Below are 19,978 nucleotides of genomic sequence, written 5' to 3'. Positions count from 1 at the left end.
ACACACACACACACACACACACACACACACACACACACACACACACACACACACACACACAGGGGACAAAAACAACATCCACTTTTCTAGCACAAAGAGACCAAAAAAAAAGATCCCTTCTCTTTTTGGCTTCACCGCTGTTTCCTCCCACTACATTCTGATTCTCCCTCACTCCCCTACAGTACACACTGTGACTTAAGAGGAAAAATATAGAGGAGAAGATGATAGTGAGTGGATAAAATGGAGAAAAAAGAGAGAGAGAGAGAGAGAGAGAGAGAGACGGCCCTGGTCGCTGAAAATAAACAGCTGCCGCTGGATGTCAGTGTGACCCTTACTCACCCCCTACACACACACGTGCAGAATATACACATTGTGCGCACGCACACACACACACACACACACACACACGCTTTCATTAAAGCCACCCATAATAACGGAGAAACACATGCTGCATGCTGGCTTCATCTTGCCCTCAGACATTGCCGCTCTCCCCGGCCGGGCCCATGCATGCAGGTCGACAGAGAGTTCTCACCAGACAGCCAAGGGACCAGGGTCTGCGTGACAGCGGTAGGCAGGTAACCATGGTGTGGCAGCCGAACTAGCAGCAAGGGCAGAATCCATTTTCTTGCGACCGACGGCCGTCGCGACGGACCTGTCCGTCGGGGGGTCCGCCGGTCCGTCGGGGGGTCCGCCGGTCCGTCGGGGGGTCCGTCGGTCCGTCGGGGGGTCCGTCGGTCCGTCGGGGGGTCCGTCGGTCCGTCGGGAGGTCCGTCGGTCCGTCGGGGGGTCCGTCGGTCGGTCGGTCCGTTTTTGCATCGCGACCGTCGGTCGCAGGGTTAGGGTGGATGGATTCTGCCCTTGCTGCCCAAATGGTAACTCTGTCATTTCTCTACCGTTTTGGACGGGGGTGGTCTCTTTGGAATCGTGTGGCCCCCCTGGAGGTTTCTATGGGGGTCTCGAGGTTCGGGGACCCCTGGGGACCCCCACGGACCCCCAAATGGTAACTCTGTCATTTCTCTACCGTTTTGGAGGGGGTGGGCTCATTTGAATCGTGTCGCCCCCCTGGAGGTTTCTATGGGGGTCTCGAGGTTCGGGGACCCCTGGGGACCCCCAGGGACCCCCAAATGGTAATGTCACCTGTGGACACTAACTGTAATTGTCTCGCTGTCTCGCTGCTGCGCTGCGCCGCACAGACAGCAGCTTGTGTGTAACATGTGCGTTCGTGCCGTGTTGCTGGTATATTATTATTATTATATTTTTTGCGCCGCCGCGTTGTCTCGCTGCTGCGCTGCACAGACAGCAGCTTGTCCTTCCCAGCCTCCCCGTCCTGGACGGCGCAGAACAGCGTTGGATCGCCGGCCGCCTATCGTTGATCGCCCGCCGTCTCCTCGAGGACCGCCGACGCAGATGGTTTACTGCTATATGCCATAGTGTTTATTATAGCTACTATTATTACACACTGTGCTATTATCCAGATTCCTGAGGTGGACATTTCAAGAGGAGCTTGTGATTATTGCTTGCCTATAGATACAGTGCCTATTTATATTGCTATTTGCTACGTTTTAATAATTGCCAGTCATACAGTATAAATTGCCACATTGTTATACCTATACATTTACGTATTTTACTTGTATAGTGTTATATTTGATATCCTGCTACATGATTTTATACTTACCTGTTTTATCTCCGAGCTTATAATAAACTTTGTTACTTTTCTATATACGACCTGCCTGCTGCCCTTATCCGTTTTTCTCAAGCAATGACAATTTCACTGGAGCGCAGCGCTATATGCACGCAGACAGCACATGATACAGGCCTACATCCCGTCCCAAACACTGAGGACAGTGAGGAGGTAAAGTAAACTTGTTTATAATGTGGCAAGAAAAATATATTCCAATTACTTTTCGGTGCGCACTCACCATGAATCCAAGCAGAGGTCCTATAGGTAAAACACCGCCGCCACAGTCCCAATGGCCCGTGCGCAAAAAGTTGATATTTAACATTGGCTATAATCTGCCAAATCTCAACCGATTGGTATAATTCCAAATGGTATACACTCAATGAAATTTATATTTTCCATTTTTCATGGGCGTATAAGTCATAGAGCCAGAGAAAGGAGAGATATGGTATAGGGAAGCACTAAGCCCTGTTAGCCATGCAGCCTATTATGTTTCATGAGCTGTGGTGGCTTCACTGATATACAACCTTTATTCAAATAGTTGCAAATGTATTAATAAAAATACTGAGCATGTATGTTTGATATAAGGCCAAACCTCATTTGAAAGAATATATTCAGAGTATACTCTTCATTAGCAAACTGTACCAAACGAAGGAAAAACCCCCGCGGGGATAACTGACGTTATAAGAAGATAACGCCCCTGCATGACACCTCCCTGGCCACCGTATAGCGCATTGACAGGTCTGTCTGTCTGTCTGTCGTAGCATGCAGATAGACAGATAGGGGGGGGGGGGGGGGGGCAGTTTGACAACAGCGGCTGACACATGTTCATTGATTATGATTAATAGGCCTACTGTATACAGCTACTGTGCTGCTGGATCGTCGATAAATGGACTATAGGCCTACTGGACTTTGACGTTAACGTTAAAACAGAGGCCAGCCAGCGGTACCGTGACCACACCGTTCGTTGTGTGTGTGTGTGTGTGTGTGTGTGTGTGTGTGTGTGTGTGTGTGTGTGTGTGTGTGTGTGTGTGTGTGTGTGTGTGTGTGTGTGTGTGTGTGTGTGTGTGTGTGTGTGTGTGTGTGTGTGTGTGTGTGCGCGAACTTCGAGACGAGTTGGTGACAGTGGTTTGTATTTTGATTTGAAATAAATAATGATGAATAGATGTCTACTGTTCATGCTTGTGTGTGTTTTTTTTAGACAATAGACCACTTAGCAATTGCTTTAACTATGAAAGAAATGAAGACGATGAAGGATATCGATGAAATGTATGTTTCACTATATATAAAATATATACCTTGACTCTCCCTCTGAATGAAATTAAAAATCGGGTCCTAATAATTAACCCTAAAAATCTATAGACCTACCCTTAGTTTTAGCTGGAACACACGCTCAGCATCGCGGGGTTAATGGTAGGCCTACTTGGTAACTATACTTAAAAGGTCTACTTTATCCCATCACAACTATAGTGATTTTGCAGCTATTTTCAATGAACAGTATGGTCTATTGTTGATTAATGTGGTCATTTCAATCTAGGCGCCGTAATGCGCAAAATGGAGTCGACCGGTGGCCACTGATGGCCTATTATTCCTATAAATTCATATCATGCCTGTTGGTGAAATATAAACATCTAAAATGGTTCAGTAATAATTAGCATAAGTTATTATTAACGAAAAACATCTAATACTATTTTAAATTGGTCTAGTAAAGTTAGTAACTAATCAGAAGTTGTTTCAAACAACTGTTTGAAAAAACTGTTTGTTTTTCGTTAATAATAATACATGCTAATTATTATTGAACGGTAAGTATGCTGGTATGTACGCTATGGTACACTATAAGCTTGTATATCTGTTTATTTTAAGAATGCGCCGCTGCATTCTGTCAGAATCTCGTGTGTGTGTGTGTGTGTGTGTGTGTGTGTGTGTGTGTGTGTGTGTGTGTGTGTGTGTGTGTGTGTGTGTGTGTGTGTGTGTGTGTGTGTGTGTGTGTGTGTGTGTGTGTGTGTGTGTGTGTGTGTGTGCGCGCGCGCTGCGCGCGTGCGTGTGTGTGTGTGTGTGTGTGTGTGTGTGTGTGTGTGTGTGTGTGTGTGTGTGTGTGTGTGTGTGTGTGTGTGTGTGTGTGTGTGTGTGTGTGTGCACACATGTGTCACACATGATGTGTGCTATATATTTTATAGCTCTAGAGACGCAGAGACAGAGACATATTTATTTAAAATCATCCTGGCACGTAGGCCTATAGACAACGGCGTCAACTCCGCGCAAGAGCCAAAGCACCCGCTGGCAAAATAATAATAAGTTAATATATATAGGCTACTCTAAGGTGGGCACCTGTCGTTATAAACCTTCTGCACTTGCCTATAAAGCCAATGAACGGAGCTCATTTCTCTCTCTCTCTCTCTCTCTTTCTCTCTCTCTCTCTCTCCATCTGCCGTGCACATGCAAAGAGCGCATGCAGGTATCCAACTATCCAACATTGATAAACTGGTTCGCTTATATCCGTGCAGTATAACATCAAAGTCCAGTAGGCCTATAGTCCATTTATCGACGATCCAGCAGCACAGTAGCATATACAGTAGGCCTATTAATCATCATCAATGAACATGTGTCAGCCGCTGTTGTCAAACTGCCCCCCCCCCCCCTATCTGTCTATCTGCATGCTACGACAGACAGACAGACAGACCTGTCAATGCGCTATACGGTGGCCAGGGAGGTGTCATGCAGGGGCGTTATCTTCTTATAACGTCAGTTATCCCCGCGGGGGTTTTTCCTTCGTTTAGTACTTTATTTACAGTTTGCTAATGAAGAGTATACTCTGAATATATTCAGCAGCAGGCAGGTCGTATAGAAAAGTAACAAAGTTTATTATAAGCTCGGAGATAAAACAGGTAAGTATAAAATCATGTAGCAGGATATCAAATATAACACTATACAAGTAAAATACGTAAATGTATAGGTATAACAATGTGGCAATTTATACTGTATGACTGGCAATTATTAAAACGTAGCAAATAGCAATATAAATAGGCACTGTGTTGAGATTTGACGGGATGTATGTCCTCACTTGTGTATTGTGTGTAATTCTGTACTGCTGTTCTGTGTGATATGCAGTGTTGTGCTTGTGCCACTGTGAGGCGCCAAGGCGCAAGGTATGGGATGCATGTTTGTCTCCTATGGCGTGATCAGGTAACTCGGGTCACATGACCACTGCCTGTGTGTGGAGCGGACCGGTGTTTTTTCATTCAGTGATTGTATTGTATTGGGTCTGTCACCGTGAGAATGATGCGTGACAGGGAGCCCTTAATATAATAATAAATATGCCATGCTTGGCTAAATGGATCTAATCTTTTCTCCGAATGCAACGTGTAAGCTGCAGAACTTCTCATAACTTAACACACTGTATCCTATTCCTAGGCAAGCAATAATCACAAGCTCCTCTTGAAATGTCCACCTCAGGAATCTGGATAATAGCACAGTGTTTGTTCCCACCCAATCTCCTAAGCAGCCCAAAGATTGATTAGTGCACATATATTATCGATTATCGTATACACATTAGTACACACGACCACAAAAGATGCCACGGCAAATCAAGTGCACACCAACGATCACTGCAATAAGCCTATATCAAAATAGGATAACACTTCTATCGAAAATCACAGCAGTAAAATACAAACATGCGTGTTCACCAATATAGGGGCGCTAAGAGACAGGTGAAGCCAACCCTGAGAATATTCCACCCCTGTAAGCAGCCCTCTGAAGCCTGAATGACCGCTGTACCCAATGTACTGTACACTACAATAATACGTGCCACACCGTTAAGTTAGCAAATGCCCAATAATAATAGTAGCTATAATAAACACTATGGCATATAGCAGTAAACCATCTGCGTCGGCGGTCCTCGAGGAGACGGCGGGCGATCAACGATAGGCGGCCGGCGATCCAACGCTGTTCTGCGCCGTCCAGGACGGGGAGGCTGGGAAGGAGGATATGATATATAATAATAATAATAATATCTATACCAGCAACACGAACGCACATGTTACACACAAGCTGCTGTCTGTGCAGCGCAGCAGCGAGACAACGCGGCGGCGCAAAAAATATAATAATAATAATATACCAGCAACACGGCACGAACGCACATGTTACACACAACTGACACAAGCTGCTGTCTGTGCGGCGCAGCGCAGCAGCGAGACAGCGAGACAATTACAGTTAGTGTCCACAGGTGACATTACCATTTGGGGGTCCCTGGGGGTCCCCAGGGGTCCCCGAACCTCGAGACCCCCATAGAAACCTCCAGGGGGCGACACGATTCAAATGAGCCCACCCCCTCCAAAACGGTAGAGAAATGACAGAGTTACCATTTGGGGGTCCGTGGGGGTCCCCAGGGGTCCCCGAACCTCGAGACCCCCATAGAAACCTCCAGGGGGGCCACACGATTCCAAAGAGACCACCCGTCCAAAACGGTAGAGAAATGACAGAGTTACCATTTGGGCAGCAAGGGCAGAATCCATCCACCCTAACCCTGCGACCGACGGTCGCGACGCAAAAACGGACCGACCGACCGACGGACCCCCCGACGGACCGACGGACCTCCCGACGGACCGACGGACCCCCCGACGGACCGACGGACCCCCCGACGGACCGACGGACCCCCCGACGGACCGACGGACCCCCCGACGGACCGGCGGACCCCCCGACGGACAGGTCCGTCGTGACGGACGTCGGTCGCAAGAAATGGATTCTGCCCTCCCTCCGAACTAGGCTCCATTCCCCGACGCTCTCCCACCTCGCGCTCCGCTCCTCATAAAGAAAATCACACAGGTTTCACCTGCCACACTGGGGCAAGTACCGACTCGACCTCGGGGGCCCGCGGCCCCACACTACACACACGTACAACCCTGTACCCTGCAGATATACACTATACTTGCACACCGCAGGCTCGAACTACTGATATTTTGACTCAGTTTTGTTATAACCATGCCCAGACAGCCAAGTTTACACACACGGACACCCACACACTCACAATCAGCAGAATGAGAAAGGTCAGAATGAGAAGGGTCCCGTATGCAGTATATGCACATTGCACGCACGCACACACACACATACACACACACACACCACATGTGCAATTGAGTCACAGATGAGTATAAATACACTAGGGATATGTAATTAGGGTTCTCATAAACTGAATAGCCTGTGTGGCTGCGGGGGGGTTCTGTACAGTGTGTGGCCAGACTTGAGGTTTGGGTTCCTTACAAAGCCAAGCTGAACCGCCCTACATGTCAAAGAGAACAGATCAGCCAACGAGTCACAGGAGGAGGTCCAATTATTCTCGAGGAGGGAAGGAAAAAAGAAAAGACCACACCCGTGACAGTAAATCACAGATGACTGTCACTGCCGACTAAAGTGGTGTATTATATAATATAATACACTTCTTGCAAAGTGGTGGCAAAATAAACGAAAACACGGAAGCTCTCCATAGCACAGTGGCAGTACTCATTGGAGATTCATATCACATTTTCACAAGCGTTTTGGCAAAGACAGATTGAAGCCTAATTTGGGAACAAAAGACCTCTGTCTGGGTGTCCACCCTTCCCCCCCCCCCCCCCCCCCCCCCCTCTCTCTTTTGGCTTTTGGTTCTATGTACCTTCTCTCTCCGGTGACCCGTGGACATGACATTTACAAAAGAGGAGAATGAACGCGGGGAGAAACAAGAAAGAAAGGTACCAAAAGAGCAAAGAGGCATCAAGTTACAGTTTACACAGAGGCCTATACAGTAACACAAAGTGTTGTGACAATAGCCTCCACTCCCACCGGTGACCTGCATTGTACGCTGGCTGGCTGAGGCAGGCCTGTGCAAGCTATGCTGCCCCACACAGGTAAAACATCCTCTATCTTCTGCCTTGGTTTGGTGCCCCACACAGGTAAAAACATCCTCTATCTCCTGCCTTGGTTTGGATGCAGGCCTAATATTAGGGATGTGTAAAAGTGTCCAAAATGGGTCTTAATAAACGTCTGTTTATTATTTTTAATAAACCATAAAAAAGCATAAAAAATATCCATCCACATAAATGTGGATCAAATGTGGTCAGGTCAATCACACTAATGATAACAGTAGAACTAGAATCAATGCCAATACCAGGCACACTTTGGTAGGCCTGTAGTGTAGCCCTGTACTCAACATTGCACCATATAGCGTTCAAGTCACCTGCATTATGCCTAAGAGCTAACAAAATAAATGGTATTCTGTCAAATGCAGTTACTATGGGCAGGGATTGGATGACAATACCGCCTTTGCAACAGATCGATTTTGATCCTAGTATTAACGATTAATCAATTAATCAGACCCATGCCACCTATCTAATATACATCATTTGATTGCCAGGCAAACATCCTTTGGGCAAAGGATGTTTGCCCCCCCCCCCCCCCACACACACACACACACACACACACATGCACGCACGCACACTCGTGATGTTTTTCTGGGATAAGTCAATGATAAACAGAGAGACATGCGGCACTAATCTCTCAGGAGAGATGACTCATTGTCTCCTGCCTCACACAATGCCCCATACCCTCCTAATGCCCCTGACACACACACACACACACACACACACACAGTGATAACAATCACTAGGGAAGTCAAAGGGATGGGGGGGGGGGGGGTCAGGATAGAACAGACTGTAGATGACAGAGTATTGAGAGTAATGATCAGATCTCTTAATATCACCTCACACTGACCCCCCCCCCCCCCTCCCCCTCCCCTCATTACAGTGCTTCCGGCATGTGAGGAAACAGAGAGTTCTTAAGGACACACCAGCCAGTGAGTGAGTGCTGAGTTACAGAGGCCTAGCATACAGCCTACCCTACAGGGACTGCTGCAGTGCTGAGCTGCAGGCTTGGTTGTCACGTCTCAGACGAATCGAGGTGCAGACAGACACAACACTGGCAAGTTTCCACTAAACACAGGCCGCTGCCATCCCATAAAAGGGGAAAAAATCTTGGGTCAGGCAGTTTAAGAAATGGATGCTTTGCTCATGACTACATTTTGGATACAGGTACACAAATAATCAATGTCCCCATTTTTTTAATGCCCAGTTATTTTATACCCCAGTGAAATGGCCAAAAGGTTCATAACAAAGATATTAATGTTTCCAAGCTGAGAATTTCTAAGTAATTTTTTTTGTAATCCACTCATAGACTTGAAGTAGGCCTAAATACAGGGCTTAAAGCCAAAAAAAAATCCCAAGACTGAAAAAAAATGGGCCAATGAAATAAACAGTAATATAGTGACATCACACTATCAGCCTGTCCCCTAACCCCTCCCCTTTATCATACAACTACAGCTGTGGGTGCGGCTTCAGTTCAGGTGGATCACCACCCATCACCACCCACCAGGCAAACCAGAACATAAAAGCATGATTTTAACAAATAAAAAATACTGTACTCTTTTTTTGGAAAAAGTTCTTCCTCCTTATATTATAATAATACCTGATGATCATGTTTTAGGGTGGAAAATCTTTAATGTCAGGTTACTTTAAAAAGAAATACGATTACTGCATCAATAATCGGTCAATAATATGATTATTTTGGGAGCCTGAAAAGGTTGAGAACCACTGATCAACAGTACATGTTCCCTGACAATTCCAAGTGTTTGTCACAGTCAATAATATGATTATTTTGGGAGCCTGAAAAGGTTGAGAACCACTGATCAACAGTACATGCTCCACAAGACCTAGCCTCGGCCCCAGCCTTACTCATCTGCGAAGAGAAAAGACCAGTAATAGGGGTCAGCAGTGATAGGGAGTAGGGACTATATACACATGGGACTCATTTGGCATAATGACTAATTTGGGAGGAAAATTATGAATCTCGGTTTATTGCCACAACTCTGTTACAGAAATAAAATCTTAAAGCCCCCCCCCCTTGTCACTTCAAGCTGCTGTGAGGAGGACTGGACTCAGACTCAGAGTCAGAGCTGTCCCTCTGCTGGTGACAGGCTGCTATGCTTGAAGATGGCATTATCATCACAAAAACCACTTCATGTGGTATAACAGGTCATGGGACAGGGTTCCCAAATTTATAAGCCCCCGACCCCAAAATAATCCTGCTTTGACCCACGTCCCCAACCTAACCCCGGAGGTAATTTTATGCACATGAACGTGCATGTTTGGTGCGCATTTGTCCGCAGACTCCGCACATGGTAATGTATTAAGCCTGGGGCTAGAGGTTTTGTAACAATCATGGTTTAAAATGTATTTGTATTGAAATAAAAATATTTGTAATAATTTCACTCTATTCAGCTTCACCTTCAATTCTATTCAGGTGTGTAAAATATTTTTGATGACCGAAACTAATTTCTCAACCCCACCGTCAGTGTCCCGCGACCCCATGTGGGGTCCCGACCCCAACTTTGGGAACCAACATTTTAATGAATTAAAAACGTTTTTTTTCTTCAGTAATCATGAATAATTCAAAGATAAATCAAAGAAATTCCATAAACTAGAAAACAAGAAGTAGTGAGAATAGCCGATCTACAAGCTTGTAGATCTGCTATTTTCACTACTATGCACTAGTTTTCCAGGCAAACGTCTAATTTCTTTTTTGGGTCTTGAGCTAAAAGGTTTGGGAACCACTGTACGATACTTACATTTAAATACTCTCAGAGATCAATTTTAACCACGTCTGCTTTAGAATAATACCATTTAGTATATTATGTATTGTACAGTGTATCACACGGATATAATTATGCGGCAAACAGTGGCACAAACACATGTATGACACCGGCAACTGGGATGTGGTGATGCTGATACTACACATTAGATAACATACAGGCTGCCTCGGTCTAGACAGACATTATCAGTAATCTGGGAAGTAGATTCGAGAAAAGCGTCCAGATGGGAGGGGAAAAAAAGGACGCGGCTTGTTTCAGGTTAATTTTAACTTTAATCTCTGGTAAATCCCTGAGCCACGGAGCCTATGGGGCTGACTGACAGACCTACGGCATGTATAGTAGTTACCGCTGTTCGCCCACCAGAGGGCAGCTGCTACATGCAGAGTAATGACAGATGGGCTGGAAAAAGCTTAGAGGGCACTGGGACACTAAACAGGGTGGAGACTTGCGTGTGCAGCCCTGCAGACACACAACCGCCACGGGGAGTTTTACCGCAATGGCTGCTGACATCACATGTGTGCATGATGTGAGTGTGCAAGAGAAAGACACTGCGCAAAAGGGGTTGGACGACAAAACGTACAATCAATTTCCTGTTCAACCCATTTGCTGAGGAATAACTCGACGGCGGTAGGAAGCACTGGCAGATCAGTGAGGTCACACCTGTTCTGTGTAAGGTCCTATAAGATAGACACAAGGTTCCCCTGGTGTGTCTGAAGCTAGCTGAAGCAGGTGGAGGACACACACCCTCAATCCACAGCTGAGTGGGGCTCAGTGGGTGGTCTCCCGTGGTATTTCCCCCCCCCCCCCCCCCCGGCGGCCGGCCATGACTGACACAATGAGCATACACTGTCTCCCTCACGCTGGAAGCAGTGCTGGGATTACAGCAGCCCACCTGACCCTCCGTCTTCTCACTTACCCACAGGAAGAGGAACGCATTATACATGCATTCTTTAGATGGGCCTGGTGATGTGCAAGCGTGTGTGTGTGTGTGTGTGTGTGTGTGTGTGTGTGTGTGTGTGTGTGTGTGTGTGTGTGAGAGCACAGGCTAGACATATCATGCTGCTACAGTGCAACCATGTGAGCGCAGAGCATGTGAGATCTATCAGGGTGAACTCTCTGGCTGCTCCTCGACTCTCGAGTTACAGAAACAAATCTGCTTGCTTGCCATTCTCTTTTCATCATCGCCACAGCATTCACCCAAATATCGCACTCGCTCGCTCGCTCATACACACACACACACACCCACACACACACACAAACAAACAATAGGAAAGAGGAACTAAAATAGCCATTTACATGATTCCACATAGTCAGTGTGTGGAAACAATATTGTACTATGGGCCCAGGCCGTAGCGTAACGGTCTGGGCACCGGACTGGTGATCCAGTCGCAGTGTGCCGCGGGTTCGACTCCCGGACCCGACACGGCCTTTACTGCATGTCATCCCCCCATCTCTCTCCCGTTTCCTGTCAGCCTACTGTCTGTCCCTTCAAAAATCAATAAAAGGCGTAAGCCGCAAAAAATATATCTTAAAAAAAAATATATATATATATTGTACTATGAAACTATGTATGATAAGTGGCTGCAGGAGGATTTCAGGCCATATAGTGTATAGTATGAGAGAGTAAGGGTGTGTCCAATGTTCTTTTATTGCACATCCTTCACTCTTCTACACACATGCCACAAGGGAATGTGGGATGCATGAGTCAGCCATCCCACCAGAGACTAAACTGGCGAGAGAGAGAGAGAGAGAGAGAGAGAGAGAGGGGTGGGGGGATGAATGTTGGAAAGAGAAGGACACATCGAGGAAAAAGTTACTGCTGTGGACTGAAATGAGGAAAGAGCGATCTATAGCAGAAATTAGAGTCAGTGAGGCAGACGGTGCAGATGGCAAGGAGGGGACACACACACACACACACACACACACACACACACATTTTGGGGTCGGAGATTCTTTTGCAGACTTGTGCTGTGGAACCAGAGGCTACATGAGAACATGCACACAAACACCTTTCTGCTGTGTGTGAATGCAGGTCACATGGAATGGAGCATTGGTATGCTGATTAATAATTAAGTACTATTTGTATTATGTGTGTACGGTGTAAGCATGCACGCGTGTGTATATGTCTATGTAGAGGGGGGGGGGGGGGGGGGGGGGTTGTGAGTTGCAAGGCCACACACAAAATTCTCTGTCTCCCTTCCCACTTGTTTTCCAGCACACCAGACACTAAGTGGAGAGATGGTGGTACACCTTAACCTACTTAGTGTCCTCTGCAATAGAGGCTTGTTTATCCACAATACTTGGTCACCATCACATCGCAACAGAGAGAGTCAAGACAAATTTATACTTCATTGTATGTGTTGTTGTATTCTTCTCACTGATGACAATGCACCACATCGCTAGCTTGCATCATTTAGCTTGTATCGTTAGCTGTACCTGGACAGGCACGAGACCAATCGCATTTTGTGCTGTATGTGAAATAGCAGCCCATGCTCTAAAGAAATACACATCAACCTCCATTCTCAACCTCGCATTACTCTTGTTTTTCCACATGACTGCCATGGCATACTTAACTACCACCTATATCCGGGGCAACCCCACCCCCACTACTCTACTCCACCAACTATACCCCTCAGCTCACAACAGTTCCCTGAGGCGTATGTCTCAAGTTGCCCCAGCAACATTAAATATCTTGGTCTTGGCTCAATGGCACGCATCCTTGTGGCAGCCATCTTTAGCGTCACCTCAGTTTCTGCTTCTTCCTTGCTATATCGCAGCGATTAATACTCTTGGCTTTACACTGTTCTGCCATTAGAAGGCCGTTACACTGTTCTGCCATTAGAAGGGTTGCAGCAGTACAAAACTTACAGCGTTAGTCAAAACATGAAATAAGATGGTGGAAAATGGAATGGGGGATTTTTTTTTTAAACGACCTACAAAATACTTTGTCCAGCACCACAAAGTCTTATAAACAGCTTCCAACAGCCGCATCCTGACTTCTTCCAGCAGTGTGGGATCCCTCACGAGACAACGGCTGGACTTCGTCAGGTAAACCCCAGGCTCCACTTTCTTCTCAGCAGTAACATCTGTCTCCCTCCCCTGTACACGTGTGTCTGTGCGTTGCGTGTGTGCATACAGTATGTGTGCATATACTGTATACCACAAAGCCTAGCAACACAGGGGCCAATGACGACATCTGGCAAAGCACTAACCCTGCTCCCCTCATACTATACCCCTCCACACACACACCTCCTCTCCTCTTTCTCCCCTGTACTGACCACAACCGCTGGGAGCAATCACAGCGTCACGTATGAGCTCCATTGCAATAAGAGCCCCCACCCCACCCCACCCCCTCTCTTTCTCTCTTTTCTTTCTGTCCTGGTTGTTTTCAGAAGCAGCCCTCAGCAGTGTAGAGCTCCAGAAACCACAGGGCTCCAGCAGGCCTCCCTGCCCTCTCCTCCCCCCCCCCCCCCCCCCCCCTTCTCTGTCTGGGCAGAGGACATTGGAAGCCCCTCCGCTTTCCTTCCCTTCCCTGGAGGCCCCGATGCGTATATTTAGCCCCAATGGCTGCCTCTGTGTAATTAACAGTTGAAAATTACAAGTTTCGGGGCTCGCGGATGACGACTCTGTTCCCCTTGGCTGCCTTGCTCCAGAGCCAGTGCTGCATGGCTAAAACCGTACCCAGGGGCACGTTATGGACAGCCCCGCACCAGGCAGCGGTCCAGCGGCCGGGGCGTGGCGTGGTGTGGCGTAGTCAGTGTGGTGTGGCGTAGTGTGGTGTGGCGTGGCATGGCGTGGCGGCGACTGAGCCAAGTCGGGATACTTGCTGATGGCCAGTGTGTCTTACAAGCCCGACAGAAGGGAGAGAAAGAGTTACACCTAGTTTATCATACACTTTTCTTATTCAAGTGCATAAAATAATGCATGAGTATTACATCAGGTTTTAGTGAGTGCAAGAGAAAGAGTGAAAGAAAGAAAAGAAGGAGAAGAGAAAGCAGGGCTAGAAAGCTGGGTCTGACTGTTTAATAGGCCAAGCTAGAAGGTCTCGTCTGTCCCTCACTGGAGTTTCCATTTGAGGTCATCTGGTTTTTACATTCCTGTCATGCACCAGCAATCACACCGAGTTGAAGAATTCCTCCATCACTCTAGACTGCAGTACACTGTTTGGACACACACACACACACACACACACACACACACACACACACACCACTCGCTCTTTGGTGGACGACGAACGAGTACCATTTAAGGAGGACATTTTTACATTCACCCCTTTTACAACCTCCCATAGTCTTGCGTTTGGAAATCCAGACACAAAGCTTTCTTATCATCTGGTGTTTCTTATTAAACCTAGCCTATCCTTCCCTTTTATTGTCACTTCATTGTTTTCCATGTCAACACTTGCAGGCATGTAGACTTCTAGTGACCTCAGGGAGCTCCAGTACAGGAGAAGACACTATACAGAGGAGCTGGAGAGAGGCCCACAGGGGTGGGAAGAGTCAAAACAACACACAGCACACGTGACCAACTACAGCATAAATCTGAGGCTGACAAATAACGTCCCCTCCCCTCCAAACACTCCATTTTATGACTCTTTCCTAATCCGGTAATATGTCAACACTGGAAGCTGAAATAAGAGCAGATTTCCCCCCTTCCCATCCCACGGTGCCAAACAGAAAAAGGAAAGACCTAAAAGGGCAGACCTAAAAGACTCGAAAGAACAGGGTCTGCGAGCCTGGACACGAGCCGAGCTTCCCACCACTGTGAGCGAGCGCTGATAAGGCTGCCGATCCAGAGATTACACGCAAACCGTTTGTGGGCAGAGAGCATGCCTGCCTTCGCAATCCCCTCTGCACCCCACCCCTTCTGGTGGGACAGAGATGGCATGCAGATACAGTATGTCCTCCTGGACATGTTTTGAATACAGGAGGATCAGCCATCACTATCGTCTCATCTGCTGCAGATTTGCCTGCTCCTTCCTGTTGATTCGTGTCACGCAGTGTACAGCCCTGCACCACCAGTGCACAACATCTGTGGAGGACAGAGAGATACTGGTGTCTACTGTCTGCTGTATAGTGTCTGTTTGAGACAGCATGTATATGTGTGTGTGTGTGTGTGTGTGTGTATGTGTGTGTGTGTGTGTGTGTGTGTGTGTGTGTGTGTGTGTGTGTGTGTGTGTGTGTGTGTAAATATGTGAATGTGTTTACTTTTTGACCAGTTCAGACTTGTGCAGTATTTTTTTAAGTGCACCGAAATACTTGACCTCTCTGTAAAATACACAGCAAAATGTGTATATACACATCCATTTGTCTTCATTCATCCATTAAGTCAAAGAGTTACCAAATTGAAGCCCTTACCGGTCCGGTCCATTTGGTTACATGTGTAAACTCTCAGCGTTAAATAAACACTCGGGATTCTACAGTGTAATGTGATCATGGTCTGTATGCCGGTGTGATGCTCATGGCATTTTCTGCATCTTTAGCTCCTGTCACTCTGCATTAAGCAGCCTTTCCTGCAGGCAGGGACAATCAGCTGTGGGCACATAAATGTCAGAGACGTTTCCATGCCTTATTCCACCTCAGTATACCAAAGGTCACATTATTGTGCGGGTTACGGGTCACTGGTCAGAGGTGTACCTGGGCTCCCCGGAGGATCATATAGCTATTGACATGGGAATGAAATTCACTCAGACATGTGGTCACAGCTGAGAGCAAAGAAGACATACTATATAAACATACCGTTTCACCCATTTCAGTTTTAAGTATATGCTGTAAACTAAACTCTGGCTGTGTGTGTGCGTGCATGCGTGCGTGCGTGCATGCGTGCATGCGACATTCTGGGATCAGATGGTTTCGTACAGACATACCAAGTTTCAAAAAAGCAGACCCTTTTAAGGCAAACAACTCATGCTTATCAGCAGGCAATACCTATATGCTTTAGGCTATAACAAATGCTTTACAACTGAAGACTAGTGATATCTGAGCAGAGCAAAGTCCCTGCACCCATAAATCTTCCTGAGGTGTATATTTAGACGGGGCCCCAGACACACACCATGCTGAAATATGTGGGCATCCAGTGCTTTCTGAAGCGATATGTGATGTCCAAATAAGGCAGCGGTGGTGGAGAGATCAAACCAGATCACTTCAGTGTTTCTCTTCTCCTCTCAAATCAGACACACAGGAAGAAAACTGGGGGAGTGGTGATGGGAAAACAAGAAAACTGAAAGTGGAGACGCATTGGAGAGGAAAAACAGACGAAGAGAAGAGACGATTAGAAGGGGAGACGGAATAAGGAATAAGACAACAGGGATACTGACACGCAGAGGAAACGGAGGAGGAGACAGAACAAGAGTTAATTGAGATAGGACACAGCAGCTGGATGTGTGCTGTCCCAGGGTCAGTTTTGTTCTGCTGTGATAGGACACAGCAGCTGGATGTGTGCTGTCCCAGGGTCAGTATGTGTTCTTCTGTGACACGAGGTCGCTCTCCTCCTCTGCTCTGCCTCAGGCAGGCAGCCAGGAACAGCACCATTATCTCTTCCCAACCTCCAGAGCATCTTCAATTGCCTGCCTGTTTGTTCAACCCGGCCGACTGTCTCTGTTGCTGGCCTGTCACGACAAGCACATTCACTTTTGTAGGCGGGATATCGTTTTTACTGTTCCCACCTGATACTCTGTACTTTTCACTTACTTTCACTTTAGTACTTACTACTTACTCCGGAAACGAGTAGTTCACCCAAATAATTACTTATTTTCTATCAATTACACACTCCCATGAAGCCTTGAATTAATGGATTTTTATTCTTGTTTGTTTCTTTGTTTCTTTGTTTGTTGACCACTAGCCCCTCCAGCGTTTCGTGTCTGTCCACAAACTTTGTCCTACACAAACATGAAATTCCCATAGACAATGAATGGAGAATTTTACGTCATAGTGTCTGAGACAAAGTGCCTATTTTATGTCATGATGATGTACGATGATAAGGGCGCCCCTCACTTCATACAAGTCAATAGGAGACTCAGTAGGATCTCTGTGAATTCAAGGCTTCATGGGGTGTGAAACTGATATAAAAATAAGTAATTTCTTGGGTGAACTACACCTTTAACCCCCAACTGTGCTTTTGCAACTGTGACAATGCATTTTCCTGAGGGATACATACTGTAAAGTGAGTGTTTGTTTGCACACCTGCAGTACTAGAGCGTTAGCATAATAACATGCCCTCAAAATGGACCGCATTGCATAAACTGTTGATAGCAATATTGTCAAATAAGTAAAATAATGGCCAATATCGATTCCCCCCCCCCCCCCCCCAAGCACATGCATGCAGCTCTGGTGTCAAATGTTTGGGGAGTAGCTGCAGGGGAGATGTGCTGGTAATTAGGGTCAGTGAGTCAGCTAACTAAAGCCCAGCAAAGCAACAGTCATTCGCTGTGTCTAAACTGCGTTTCACAGTTCATCAACTTGCACCGTCACTTTGATAGTGGCCGGCTGGCCAGCTGCCATATACACAAACTAATAGGATCCTCCCTGATCTGTGGTGTACAGCACTGCAGTACAATCCCTGAACAAGCATCATGAACCAGTTATCTAGCAGTGAAAGGATGTTGGATCACAGCCTCTGCTCTGAGGTTGTAACTTTCTTCTGACCAAGCTGGAAAAACAGAGCCTGTCATGATTCTTAACCCCTATGGTCAAGAAAACGTAATTAACAGTAGCCATGTTTACACAAAAAAAACAGTATATTGCCGGCTAAATTATTGACATTACAATACATGATGGCATAGGCAGTCGTTCTCACATACCCTCTTTAATCGTTAAGGGCTGTTATGTAGTCATTCTCACAGAGATTAATATACCAGTGCCGTACTTAATGATCACGCAAGAGGGTGTCTTTAAGCATGCAAGACTAGGTATTTGGGGTTACAAAAATATGTATTTTTGGAGACACACAGCCTGTGTGGTAGCCTCGCTTTGCTGTATGATGTCACGTAGGCTTTCTCTCTTGCAGAGAATAAACTATGCTTTACCTTGGCAGTGGCAGGCTCTGCCTTCAGTCCGACTTTGATCCTATTAGGGATGTGAATAAAAGTCAGCATAAAAATGCTTATCTCGAAAAATCTTCATTTTCTAAACAACCAACTGTTGCGCTCACACGGTCTGTCCCTATGTGAAACAACCGCTCACTATTTTAAAGACTCTGGGCACAAGAAGAGTTAGCCTTGCGTAGCCAGTCAGACTATCACTGCGTGGATAATTTTTTTGCAATGGCAGATTCTTCTGGCTCAGCGAGGCTAGTGAATCCTACGGAATCCTACGGAACAACGGTTCTGTGTTTAATAAATGTTTACAAAATAATGTCTATTTTTTATTGTGGCTTTGATGCAAATTCTAAACATGATGGGTGCAGCTGCAGAACTTGTGGTGCTGAATGCAGTCAATGCACAGTTGCGCTCTCCTGTCAAATGTCAACTGAAGAAAAACGAAACCGAAAATTAAAACACCTCAGTAAATGGCATCAACACGACGACTCGCCAAATACTGAGTCGTTCACATCTCTAGATCCTAATAATAGTGCAGGGGGTTTCAACTGATTGTGAACGAGGGACCATCCACCACCCTGACTTAGAATAAACCTGGAAACCACTGTTGTGTTGGGTGGGGATATGGGCTAAAATTAGTGCTTTTGTAACACTTGCTATGCATGTGTGTGTATACATCCCATTCCCAACCAATGGCTAATAATAATAATTTCCTAATAATAATGATTCAAACAGACAATCCAGTGCTTGAGATTCGAACTCCCTTTTTCTGTTGAAAACTCAACCTCCAACTTGTCAGTAAATGACCACATGGAATGTCATCAATCATCATAGGTCAAAAGGTCATTCAGTTCACCGTTTCTCAACAAGTGGAAAGAAAATGTTAAAATCAACAAATCCTACATGAATGTAGGAACATGTGGGATAAATTATGCATTTAATAAATAAATGAACAGAATCAATACATCTGCAGGGTGGCAGACCATCTCATTTAAGTTAACTTTACTCTACTCTACCCTCTCTCCCAACATGTAATTAACAGTTCAACAGAATCATACGCTACTTTAACTTGCATCGTAGTTGAACATTCCATTTCCATGCAGATGCAGCACTTTTCTCTTTGCTCTGAAGCATTTTGCTCATTGAACAAACAAACAACAAGACATGATCTCGCTCTTGTGATAATGATTAGGGATGCACCGATCCGGCTTTTTGGCATTCGATACCGATTTCGATACATGGGGGTCCAGTATCTGCCGATACAGAGTACCGATCCGATACCCTATGTCTAATGTATAATGTAATGTATTTAATACATTATTATATATTATATTATATATAATAATATAATATATATTATTAACACGTGGATTAATAATATTGGTCAACCATGGCGATTTCTGAGGGTTTAACATTCAAGTACAAATAAAAGCTGTGCAGTATTATGCACTTTCATAGTTTTTAAAATGTTTATTCTTTTTATTATTATTATGCCTATAATTATTATAATAATAATTATTATTATTTTAGGTTTATAATCCATAGTTACTATGCATAATAATATTATGCCTATAATTATTATAATAATTAT

General features: G+C 45.7%; 1 protein-coding gene across 3 annotated transcripts in view; it reads right to left on the bottom strand.

Moving 5' to 3' along the window:
- arhgap23a (Rho GTPase activating protein 23a) overlaps positions 1–19,978 on the bottom strand; it is an 85,604-nt gene that overhangs the window by 38,993 nt on the left and 26,633 nt on the right. The gene's annotated exons all lie outside the window — the stretch shown is intronic.

The sequence above is a fragment of the Protomyctophum parallelum genome (genome assembly GCF_964188405.1).
Source record: "Protomyctophum parallelum genome assembly, chromosome: 13".
NCBI lineage: Eukaryota > Metazoa > Chordata > Actinopteri > Myctophiformes > Myctophidae > Protomyctophum > Protomyctophum parallelum.
The sequence above is the reverse complement of the archived record's forward strand: the minus strand, read 5'-3'. Positions and strand labels throughout refer to the sequence as shown.